This window comes from Anser anser (genome assembly GCF_964211835.1).
Source record: "Anser anser genome assembly, chromosome: 19".
Lineage (NCBI taxonomy): Eukaryota > Metazoa > Chordata > Aves > Anseriformes > Anatidae > Anser > Anser anser.
The window spans coordinates 4,400,045-4,409,928 of record NC_139740.1 but is presented as its reverse complement, the minus strand read 5'-3'; the positions used below and the strand labels follow the sequence as shown (position 1 = coordinate 4,409,928).

Genomic DNA, 9,884 nt, shown 5'->3' with positions numbered 1-9,884 from the left:
AACACCAGACTCCAGGGGTCCAGGCTGCAGGGACAGAGGGCTGTCAGGCAGAGAAGGAACAGGCAGAGACTGCACAAGGGGGGCGGTGAGGAGGGTTGCATCCTCCCATCCTGCTCCCACCTGGGCTCTTCCTGCCTCCCCGCAGAGCACCACATCCTGCACGGCCCCGTCCCTCACCGGGAGGCTCACTCCCATCACAGCCCTGGCAGCCCAGCTCGTAGCAGCCTTTGGGCTCAGCTTTGCTCCCTGGGGCTGCCCACGGATGGGCACCAACCCCAAGGGGCTGGGACGGTCCCTGCCCGCGCATGTCCCACGCGCTGGAGGTCGGCCGCTGCCTCTGGTTGCAGGATTGAAGCCCCGATGCGCAGCTTCGTGGTGGGAACCACTTTTAGCCAGCAAATGGCTCTTTGCAGATGCAGAGAGACAGGAAACATCTGGATTGTCATAGCTGGCAGGTTCTCCGTAAACACAGGATACGTTCATTAAACAGCCGATTTCCCTTCCCAGCCTGCGGTGGGTGCCAAGAAGGCCCTTGCTGAGGTGGGGCGAGCCCCAGTGTGGTCTCCCCTTCAGCACCACACACCTCCTCCAAGGGTGGGGGGGCAGGTTTGGGGGTGCCAGGGCTTGGGGTGCCCCCAGTGACCCAGCTCTCAGCCCCACCGCACCCAGAATTTGGCAAGGTTGGGCTCTGCAGATGTCTCCTGGGGGGACATGGTTGTTGATGTGCTGTGGGTGACCACCAGGGCAGATGGCCACAGGTTCCCATTGCTCCTGCGTGGCCTCATCTCTTGGTGGCCCACACACCAAACCCCCAGCACTGCCTGGTTAGTACAGACTTTCCAAAAAGGAGGGCAGATTCTGATGCAACCACCCACAGCCCAGCCTGAAACACCACCTCAGGAGACGGCACGGTGTTGGCTTCCTTCTCTCTTCTTGTTTTGGTCTTTGAGGGAGCAGAAAAGGATTCCACACCGAGCACTGTAACAGCTCCAGCAAGACCCAGCAGAGAGTTACTGCCATCTTTAATACCACCTGGGAATCTATCAGTGGGGAGAATTTTTTATGCAAACTTTATGGTTAGGGGGCGATGGGATCAGGGAGTTGAACCTGGAAGTTTTAGTGAACTTTTCATGTTTCAGCCTCTGCTTTCCCCAGTGTTCCTGTAAGTTGTGCAAATGGCTGAAAGGACTCTTGAAGGAATCATTCAGGACAAAGCAAGGCTGGTGCACGCATCAAGCACGGCACTGTGGTACCACACCTTTGCCTTCCCTGGGTCAGGTTTCCCCCACGCTCCCTCGCAGCGGTCCCTGAGGATGCTCCACATCGGATCTCCTGGCTCTGGAGGGTCTGCAGAGGGGAGATGCAGCATAGGGGTGGCTGCCTGGCAGGTGCGGCTCACCCTCTTTGGAGATAAATGGAGGACTCTTAGTGCTAAGCTAAATTAACCTTGAAAAATTCATGTCACAACTGACTGCAGCAATTAGTTGCTTTTAATGAGCTGCTTCACCCAGGCTGATGTGCAAAGGTCCTGGAGGAAATCAGCATTTTCTGCACATGCCCCGACGGCTGGTGGCTGATAGGAACTGGCAGCCCCCTCCCGCTTCCCGGTCAGGAATTCCCACGTTTCAGCTTTTGCACACAGGTTTGTAAGCACAAGCTCTGCGATGAAGGCTCCTGAGTCTTCATTGCTGGTGCAGCAGTGATTTTCAGGAGAAAGGCAAAGACATTAATTTATTAACAGATGCTAGGGAAGGACAAAGCGTGGCAGCATTTAGTGTCAGATCCCACCTACCACACTGTCCCGGGGTCTCTGCCCTCCTGAGGCGTTTCTCTCTGCTGGCCAGCCCAGCTGAGGCGCTGAAACAAAGCAGTAGCCTTGGTTCTGGAGGTAGGAGAGGCACCAGGTGTTGCTGGCTCTGTCTGGGGGCCCTGCAGAAGACATCTGCCTAACCCATTGCCCTTGCTCCCATTCCTGTGCTCTGCTCTCCCCCAGCAAGAGGAATGCAATGCACGGGAATGCTTTAGGGCCATGCAATGGTTTGGGGTTCCCTGGGGAAGCCAAGCTGTCCTGCCACCCTCCCAGGGGGCCATCACGTGGGTGAGCTGCAAGCACCTCCAACCTTCCTCCCTCCTGCAGGGGTCGGTGCCCCAGCATTGCCTTTTCGGGGAATTCATGAGCCCACACAGCTCCTGGCGAAGCTCCATGGCTCGTCTAAACCCGCTTGCAGGATCAGGAGCCGCTCTGACAGCTGCTGGACCAGATGTCTGGCTCGTCTTCCCCCGCCTGGCTCTGCAGGTCGCTGCTCCCACGTTGCATCTCCCTGCCTGCTCTCGGCACCCCGTTAGGGGCCCCGTGTGGCCCCTGAAGTTCACCACTATCTCCCGCAGACTCGCTTGGAGGCATGGCTCCTCTGAACCAAACCCTCTGTCCGAACCTGCCTTGGCTCCAGTCCCTGCCCCGAGTCCTGGTGCTCGGCGTTGGGCTCAGACACGCAGCAGCAGTGCTGCTAGGTGCCACGTGTGCCTTGGAGCTGCGAGATTTGCTCTCACAAAAGCACTGCATAACCCCCAACCTTACATTTAGCTGTTCACAGGTCCGGGTTGGAATAAAACATTTTCTAGAGATTCCTCTGAATATGGTGTAAAGTAAATACGAATAAATCTAACATGGAATTCTTTTAAGTGTAACCACGCCTGGTGCATGCCCTCTGTTTGGCATACAGACTCCCAGTTTTCTGTTTTAAAAGTTATAACCCCATAAAATATCTCCTGTACCAAAGATAAAAAACAGATTAATATCTACCCATTAGCCACTGGAAGAACACCAATGTTTTCTTTTATTTTTCCTGGTGCAGCTCAGAGAAGCCCCTGCTCATGCCTGCACCTAGGACAGTGGGTCCAGTGCAAGCTGGAAACTCACCTCAACACCTCGCAGCAGTAGCATTCTCTATCCCTACCAGACACTCCACGAGCAGAGGGGATGCGAGTGTGTAAGGTGTGTAGAAGAAAGCTTTTCACAAGCAGCAAGACTGTCCCCATCCCCAGGGTGTACATCCCCAGGGGTCAGGAGGCCACTGCAGCACAGCCCGAGGGTGAAAGCACCACATTCTGGGGGGAGCTGCTTCCTAAAATCACCATCTAGCTGCTGTCTGATAACCTTGGAAGTAGTGGCACCAAACCCAGATTCCTCAAGCATGGGGCAAACCTGGATGTAATTGAGCCTTGGAATCTGCTGCGGTGTCAGATTTTGGTGCCAGAAGTGTCAGAGAAACAAGAAGAGCCGTGGCAGGATGTTGTATGTTTTTGCTGTGATTCAGCAAGCCGCATGCAAAAAAAAAAAAAAAAAGAAAAAATCTGTGCAACAACTTGAGATTCACCAAGCCAAACTCCAACCCGCTTGTTTCTCAAAAGCTTTGTCATTTCCTGGACGGTGTCATTAAAGGGGATTGAAGTGTTCAAGACTTGCTCCAAATGTGGCAGATGTTGCAACGCACCCTGGAGCTCTTTCTAAGTACGCACGTGCTTTGCAAGCAGAGCACTCCAAAAAAGGGCAAATCCTTCTAGGTTTGGCGTTATTTGCTCAGATCTACTTTCGGGGAGTTGATTACCACACCTGGGCTGGAGCACCCAGGTCTGAATATCACCGATATCCCCCACCAAGCCCTGGAGACACCTCTGCCCCTGTGCCTCGACATCCCCAGTCCTACGTTTCTCCTGCTCCTGTCCCGAAGTGCTCCTGGACTGGGAACGAGCAGCTCTGGGTCAAGCCAAGGCTTGGTCCGGCACAGTCCCGGCAGGCCTGGCTTGCTGTAAGTCTAGGGAGGAGCCGGGACTGGCGGAGACCTGCTGGTGCCTTACACATGCACACACACGGGGAACGGCTCCACCAAAGAAACCCCTGCCCCGTATCCGCACGGTGTCAGAGCCGGCCCCAAGGTTCTGGGCTACAAATCCCTTCTCCAGCCTCCCGGGGTGCAGAACAGTGGGGACCCCCCCGTCCCATCCCCACCTCGGCTCCACCAGCCCCACTGCTCAGACCCCACGGGCCCCCCAAGAGCCCAGGACAGGGCTCTGTCCCCAAATAACCTGCGGGGTGCCGGTCCTCTTCTGTGGCTTTTCGGTGTCTGGCAAGGGGGCTGAGCACGCTGAAGGTTTTCTCTTGGTGGCAGCCCAAGCGTGGGTCTCTCCCCCTTCACACATTTTCTTGCAAGAATAAAATTCTTTTTTTTTGGCATTTTAATGTCTCTGTTGAGACTAGTAGGAAGTGGTCAGCATGTTCTAGCTGACTGGAGTCAGCAAACAGGCGGGCAGAGAGACAGCAGGACAGTTTAAGCCTCTGTGATAGAAGTGTTTGCTGCAAACACTAGCAAAGCAATTCCCCCTTACTTAAGTTCTTTTTTTTCTGGATTTTGCATTTTACTGCAAGAAAATAATATCGATTCGGAGTCGCTTTCTTTTAAACCAAACTGGAAACATTTATTTTCATATTAAATAATCCAGGTGAACTTCCCCCGCTTTAACTCTTCTCTGAAGACACAATTAATAGCAAATGACAGAAACAGTCTTTCCTGTAAAATTGGAATAAAGAAACAAAACATTGTCTTTAGAATTGTTTGTGTTGTCAAAACTGGAATAATTAAACCCAAATGGAAGTGAAATGTATCTATGATGAGAAAACTGTTATGGGAATCAGATAAAAGATTTAGAGGCCAAGTTTGAAACCCCGCGTTCATCTCGACGGATCTGTGACCGGAGCTGGTACGTGGCTGCCTGCCAGCAGGCTCGTGCAGCCCCCAAAATCCCAGGGCCCCATCTAAATCCAAGCCATAAACATTTGGGGGAAATATCCATTCTGTTTTCTGAAGAGCCCGGTGCACTGGTGAATGTTGAACAGACACTAATGACAATAAATATGGCTTTATCTATGATTTAGACTTAAAGCTCCTGGAGGCAGAGCGCATTTCCTATTCAGGGAGTTTAGGACTAGGAAAAGGCAGTAAACCCTTTGTTTGACCTCCTGTATATGCTCATTTTGACCCGTATTCAGCCTGCAGCTTCTCTCCTGGGTAAATCACAACCTCAGCAATGTCTGCAGAGCGGGGGACACCCCGAGGTGGAGCATCTGCCCCTGGTCCAGCTGGCTGTGACCAAGCCCCATGTCCTGGGGTATCCACCAGGGCTTCAGCAACCAGCAGAGCCTTCCCCAGGGCTGCCCCATGACCTGGGGACAAGACCCGCGCCAAGGCTTGCTCCATGGACTCCTCATTAGCGAGGTGGAGCTCGTTATCAGTGGGTCCAGCCCAGCAGGAGGTATGAGGAGCATCCAGCTGGGACGGGTGCAGCCCCATGGGGTGGGTGTCTGCCTGGTGGCACCCTGTGACTCAGGGGCTTGCAGCATCTCGACTGATACAACGGAGAGGATGAAAGGTGAATCTCGGGTGAATTCCTCCCACAGCAAATTTGTACCGAGCTGGAGACCCACCTGCTCCATCCATCAGGAGTGAGCCCCTCCTAAGCAGCCTCCTCTTGCTTTGCCCCAGGCTCTTCCACTCCTGTTTCTGGTTGGAGCAGCCCTCATCCAGGCACCGGGACATAGATCCAGCTATGAATACGCGTGTTTGCCCTGGGATTATCTGAAGACGTCTAGCCCAAGTCTCCTGGAAGCCTGAAGGACCACAAGACTTCTCCTCTCCTTGGCGCACCCCCAGGGCAGGCAGCTCCATGATGTGCTTCTTTGTCTCTGCTGCACATCCCTGTCTGCCTTTCTGAAGGTCACCCATGCCTGATCCAGCGGGATCTCATCTGCCTGGTGTATCTGGCACAGGTCCCTGCTTTCTGGAGCAGGCTCCTGCTCTGACATCGCTCTGGAGGTACCAGGGCTGTGAAGGTTTTTGGCTCCTTGCAGGTGGGGGCAGGGAACAGGCAAAGCTTCTGCTTCTGGCACAGCACAAACCTTATGCAGGTTTAGTTCCCTGCATGACTCCAGAGGCCATGAGCACTGCTAAGGCTCTGTTGAAGCTGATTTCTCTGCCGACACAGAGGAAAACCTGAGGAGGTCACCCCCAAAACTGCAGAGATGGCTTCAGGGCCACCCTGGTGCATGCAGGAGGCTGGATGCTGCTCCAGGTGGCTGTCCATGTCTGTTCCTGCTGCCGCTGGGTGCAGAGCACGGCCTGTGACATCCCAGACGGAGCAGGACTGGTCCCCACTGATGTGACAGCTCCAACAGCAACAGCTGAGTGGCACAGGGATGGTCACAGCAGGAAGCAGCACGGGGCTGAAGGTCTGCAGTGACCCGTTGTCCGTCCCTGGGGAGCCTGGTGTGGCATAGCAGGAAGAAGGGAAAGCTCGCAAAGGAGCTGCAGGGATGTCTGACCTCACAGAGGCCCCAAGCAAAGAGAGCGGGATGGGATGGGGTGGGGTGAGATGGAATAGGGTGGGGTAGGACAGGGTGGGATGGGATCATGTGTGATGTCCCAGGAGCACGCTGGGGACATCAACAAAGGGCTATGGCTGTGCCTGGGATACGCAGCTGGAGATAAGCCCCCTCCGGTATGCTGACTCCAGATAACTCCCACCATGCGTGCTCGATCAGCATCTCCTCCTGCCTGCAGAGCCCCAAGCACATTCCTCAGGGTTTAATCAGCCGGGTGATGGGGGCAGGTTCCCAGGGCAGGAGAGGAGAGGAGAGGAGAGGAGAGGAGAGGAGAGGAGAGGAGAGGAGAGGAGAGGAGAGGAGAGGAGAGGAGAGGAGAGGAGAGGAGAGGAGAGGAGAGGAGAGGAGAGGAGAGGAGAGGAGAGGAGAGGAGAGGAGAGGAGAGGAGAGGAGAGGAGAGGAGAGGAGAGGAGAGGAGAGGAGAGGAGAGGAGAGGAGAGGAGAGGAAGATGACTGCTCTGGGAGCAGAGGAGCCAAGCTGTTTTAGGTACTCTGCATGGCCCTGGTTGGGTTATTTATAAGGTCTGAGGTCAGGATCTCTGGATCGAAACGCGCTCATTTCTGCTGCATGTGCTAAGGGCTCCAGGGCTCCAGGGCCCTGAGATCAGCTTCCAAATACAGCCCGGTCCCCGCAGGCACCGAGCCACCCCGCCGGCCCAGATCACGTCCCTGCTGCTCCCCGGGCTCGTACACACGCTGCCCGCTCCCCCTCGCCCAGGAGAAGGCAGGTGTGGGGTGAGACGAAGCAGAACACAAACATCGCGTTCATGCTGGCTGGTGCTAATCAAAAGCTGATGCTGCACAGCCCAGCCTGCAAACATTGCTGGGGATCTGTGGGAAAAATGGGAGCCGCACGGCAATTCGCGCCCCAGCTGCTGCCTTATCTGCTGGAAACGTTATCTCGTGCAAACTGGAGCTGGAGCTATTTTATTTTCAGCTGAGTAAAAATGTGTCAGTTTTATATTTATATATGAGGCCACAATCCCATGGGAAATTAATTTGCCCAACGGCAGAAATTCTGTCATCATGGGCATCAGTCAGTCTGGGAATGGGGATCTCCAAACCAGGGCTTGAAATTGGGGGAACAGCTTAAAATAATAAGCACGGGAGGATGCAGAATAGTGAGCAATTTATGTGTTCCTTCCTAAATGTAAATGTATTTAAGGTGCATTTTGTCCCCACAGCCACCCCAGGCATCCATAGCAAACTGGGAACCTCCCTGGGGACACCCTCGGCTGCGCAACCCTGGGCACATCCCTGCAGAAAAGGGTGCAAGGCACAGCAAAGCCAAATCCTCACCTCTGCACGGGGCTGGGGGCAACCCAGTCCCCAAACCCTGCCTCCCTCCCTAGACGTTCACTGGGTGCAGAATATCCCTTGTTATATCCCCCCAGCCCACCAGCGGCCGTGGAGCCCCTGCAATTTGCCAACCTGGACAGAAAGACGGACGGACAGTGCCATGGCTGCCAAGTCACATAGAGGCATTTGCTGCCCAGACTGGGTGGCCGATGAAAGAGCCGTGGGGATGAGCAGGACATTTTGAGGATTTTCTCCTTGTTCTTGTCCTTGAGACAGCAAAGAACATGGGCTGTCGTGGAGGGGAGGGAAGGGAAGGGAAGGGAAGGGAAGGGAAGGGAAGGGAAGGGAAGGGAAGGGAAGGGAAGGGAAGGGAAGGGAAGGGAAGGGAAGGGAAGGGAAGGGAAGGGAAGGGAAACACCAGTTCTGTGACAAAAATGGGAAAGACAACTTCTCCCCAGCCTCATGTCCCCATGCTGTGGCTTTGTACCTGTTCTCCCCAGCCTAAGCCCCATTTTTATATCTAAAAAGCCACCTCCAAGCACAAGACCTCTCTCCCTCAACAGCTGTGCAACCTCAATCATTCTCTCCAGCCACCTCTTCCCTTTTCACCCATCCTTAAACCCAAACACTCGCTAAGGGAGGGAGGGGGGCGGGTAAACCATCCCACCCTTCACTGGGGCTCCCAGTCCCAGTCCAGCTGGGACTGCTGGGATCAGCTGATGGATGGGAACAGGACCCATTCCGTTTGGACCCCATCACTGCCTTCCTCCACTTTCCTGCTTTGGCAGTTCTTTCTTCAAATCCACAAGCTTCCTTTAAGCCTGCAAATGTTGCTGGGAGCTTTTATCCTTCCCTCTCTGCTCCATCCCGCATTGTGAGCCTGTATTTACAGACCTCACTGCGGCCGTGCAGAGTGCACAGGCTGGGCTCGGGCACTATTATCTAGCCAGTTAATAATGCAGCTGAATCCCTGAGGTTTAATGAATAAATCCAGGCTGTTTTCTCATGGAGACACTCCCACCATTGAGAGTACCCAAAGTGAGTTGGCGGCAGCCTGATTTATAGCCAAAAACACCACGGCCACGCCAAATGCTTTTTCTTCCCTTGTTTTTTTTTAAGGGGGAAGCCATTCTCAGGGATTGGCACAGAGGGAGATGCTCCTGCAAATAGCGGGGTTTGGTCGGACCCAGAAGTTCGAGTTTCACACGGTAAATGGAGACCGGCAGCAGCGCAATCCCGAGCAGCTCCAAGGCTGACGTAAGAGCAGCCCCGGAGCTGGCTTGCTCACCACATACCTAATTTTCCCATATAAGGCCAAGGAGAGCAATAACTCTCCTGGCAAGCAGATCAATAAAAACAGATGGTGGGCTTACAATTAGAGATTAAGCACATACCAATCCAGAACAAACAGGCCATAAATCATACGTGAAGGAGGGTATTTATAGTTTAGATCACATTCCTTAATTAATTCAAAATGGCCCAGAAAAGAAAATAATACAAAACTGCTCTTTTCTGCTTTGTTCTTGCCTTGGTTTTGCAAAGCTGCATTCTTTTCCTGGTGGGGGGGAGAAGGGGACGGGGCAGCCATGGGAGCTACAGCTGTGGGAGGAACCCGGCTGATGGCAAGAGGGCTGCAGAGCAGCACAGAGTGTGCAGGGAGAGGGCTGGAGCACAGCCGAGCCCTGAATTTACCTGCACACCCCAGGTTTGTGATGCACAACCCATACATGCACCTCAGAGCCAGGTCGATTACTGGTGGGACACGGTGATGGATCCGTGGGAGGAGGCTGCAGCAGCTCCAGAGGCATTTCCATGATGGGCATGCTCTCAAGCCATAAGTAGGGATCTCCTGAAGGACAGTACAAGAGATCATCCATTAGTACAAGTCCTGCTAGCAGGGCTTTTGATCTTAATAGCAATTAATGAGCCCACTTTGCATTTCATTTCAATAGTTTTATACAGAAATTAGTCCACTAAACTAACTTGCACTACAAAATGATAACAAACACCTTGCTCTGGAGGGGAGTGCTAAGCTGGAGGCAAACAAACAGGACAGAGAAGAAATGCCAGCCAAAAGGGTATCAGCTCTGAAAATATACCTGCAGGTATATTATATAAGGGTCCCAGGCTTTCTGAAGCAGCTCTGTGA

The 9,884-nt window shown here is 53.8% G+C and overlaps 1 long non-coding RNA gene across 1 annotated transcript; it reads right to left on the bottom strand.

Annotated features, from left to right (window-relative positions):
• Nucleotides 1-1,472: 1,472 nt before the first annotated feature.
• Nucleotides 1,473-9,495, bottom strand: LOC310883850. Its single transcript, XR_014573895.1, has 5 exons — nucleotides 9,469-9,495; nucleotides 5,483-6,317; nucleotides 4,087-4,568; nucleotides 1,793-1,929; nucleotides 1,473-1,688 (listed from the first exon to the last, which is right to left on the bottom strand). It is a non-coding gene; the product is annotated as an uncharacterized lncRNA (long non-coding RNA).
• Between the last annotated feature and the right edge of the window lie 389 nt (nucleotides 9,496-9,884).